The sequence below is a fragment of the Frankliniella occidentalis genome, unplaced genomic scaffold, assembly GCF_000697945.3.
Source record: "Frankliniella occidentalis isolate FOCC.00 unplaced genomic scaffold, Focc_3.1 Scaffold40, whole genome shotgun sequence".
NCBI classification, from domain to species: Eukaryota; Metazoa; Arthropoda; class Insecta; order Thysanoptera; family Thripidae; genus Frankliniella; species Frankliniella occidentalis.
Window position 1 is genome coordinate 192622 of NW_026267170.1, and position 2789 is coordinate 195410.

Genomic DNA, 2789 nt, shown 5'->3' on the forward strand with positions numbered 1-2789 from the left:
TACTATGGAAGCTCTTTAATATATACTCTATACTATTTAAGTATCACGACTATCACAATTAATAGGTTTTGACTATGGGCAAGGACGGGCACATAATTCTGTACACTTTTGGTTTCTCTTATCACAGCTGCAATTTCCCTGACACATTACTTTGCAATTACATTTAACAATTATATCTTTGCAGGCAACCGCGGCAGTTGGTTTTGTGCGGTACACCAGTTTCCAGCATTCTTCTTCAAGCACAAAGCCCCAATCGGATGGCGAAGGAAGTACCTGATTTTTTTTATTGTCAGCTGACTCCACACCTGAGCACAATAAGATGATCTTCGAAGGTGCAGAAGAGTTGCGTCTTCAGTTGGAGGTATGTTGTCCATCGTTCGGTTGCTGCTGCAGTGCAGTGATCGGCGACACTCCGTTAGAGATTCGCAGCGCCGCGAACTGAAAGTAAAATTGTAGTTTTAAAAATTAGAAAGGATATTTCTGTTTCTGACGTTCGTTTTTGATCTTATTCGTATTACTTACGGGCTGTACATTGCCATGATAAATTGATACAGAGCTGACTTTGCTGCTTCCACATTTCCCTCACATAAGTCAGCTAAAGCGTCTACAGTTTGTGGGCGCAATTGATTAGTTATACTAGCCCAATTTGTGCGCCGTAAGAAGGTGTTGCTATTTGCCCAAGTTTGGTCGAACAACTTGTACAAACAACAAAACACAATTTGGGTAAAGGTATAAAGGAATGCTATTCGCCCAACAGCCAGGATGGTGACAGATCTGTGCGGATAAGAAATCCGCTCTGACTTAGCCCAATTTAGGCAATCTTCAGTAGCGTCGTTATTCGCCCAACGCAAAGCCCGTTCTCGGTGGGCAAATAACATAGTTGAGAAAGGATGCCCAAAGTTGTGCGGATAAGAAATCCATTCTGACTTAGCCCAATTTGGGCAATCTTAAGTAGCGTCGTTATTCGCCCAGCACAAACCTAGAACAACCACGAACAACAGTCTGCAGCAAGGGAAGGTCCACAAAGAAACAAAAGAATGCTCAAATTGAATGTAATAAAAAATAATTGTTCCACTGTGCAGAATTAACAGCGTCATTATTTGCTCAACCAACATCAGGAACACTATAATATTTCAGCTTTTTATGTTATAGTAGGAATACGTCATATGCACCACTGACATCTAACTTTGCTTTTCTTAGAAGTGCAAATTTAGGGCCTCACAGAAAATTAAAATGCACTTCTACAGTCAGTGGAAATTATCAGGAAAAATTATGATGAAGGTACCTATTGACAATTTTGAACTAAAACAAATCATCTTACCAAATTTTAAATGTATAAGACATTTTTACATTTTTGTTCTTGGGGTGTAGTGTCCCAGCCAGAAATGAAATTCGATCGACGTCGAATCGAATCGTCGTTGCTCGAAAAACGCAATTTTGGCACTCAAATCGAGGTGTCGAGGTCGAATCGACATCGAATCGACGTCGAAGAAATTTTCATTTCTGGCTGGGTGTGTTGTGTGTTTTGTGAAGAAACGTTCAAGAAATATTTGAAAAATTAATAATTTACATTCTTACTGCCTCTATGGTATGTGTTTCCGTATTTTATCTCTTTGTTGAAATGGTAAAATGGTGAAAAGGTAAAATATAACATAACTGCACAGTTTGTTTATGTTTCTAGCAAAGTTAAAAACCAAACTTGTTTGGTGGATCAAATTCTAGAAGAATGTGGGTGCTTTGGTGTCATTGAAAGCCATCTAACACTAGAGGTTAAATAAAAGGTTAGTCAAATTGATATCGAAAATAGTTTACTGTAATAAAATCTTTAAAAAAATTCTAAAAGCTTTTAAAAAATATGTCTAATGTCATGTTTTAAAAACAGGATGCCAAGGATTATCATGGTTTTGATAGAGTGTATCTGTTTTTTTTTGTTGTTTTTTTCAACTGCCTTCCACTCCGACTTTGCTTGGGGGGAGAGCCTGTTAATAAAAAATAATTTGTTAGTAACGGCTTCTATAAAGTACAAGAGATTGTTGAATCTTGTTATTACAGTTAGATACCTGAAAATGCTGGTTGAGAAGCATCATTATTTGATTCACATATTTGTCTCTTCTGTGGCTGACTGATGGTACATTGATCTGCAATTATGCAAACAAATTAGAATACATCTGAAATCTTTGAGGTGATATATAATGGATGAATGATATCAATGAGTAGGGTGATCATGTTATGCAGCACACATGAGGAACGACTCACCACTCAATCTGATGAATGAGAGAGCACCAAGCCTTCTGAGTGGAAACACAATTAACATAAAACACCAAATTAATGCAGACTTGTTCTGCTATTATATCCAAAAAGGAAAGTTGCGCATTGCTTTCATTAAAAAGCTAGAAGTATACATAAGGAGTATGTGTAATTGTGTGACCCATCAGAAGGCTTAAAAAGATCTGGAACAAATTAAGGCCATCTAATTAGAGTTCACGTGCCAACTCCCTCATGCAAGAAAATAAAAGTAAATGCAAAAGCTCCAAACTTCAGTTCTCAGCAAAAAAAAGCCCTCCAGCATGCTACTATCAGAGTAACCCTACTGATTCTGGTCAGCTTCACTACTTTGCACAGAACACTTAAATGTTACGGAAAAGTACAAGAAAACCATACACTCTAAAAAAAAATTAATACAAAAATCTGTAATTTGGATATGCAGTTTTTTCAGCATCCGTGATACAAAAAATTGTATGCTTTCGGATGCAATCGGGCACATAATTCTGTACACTTTTGGTTTCTCT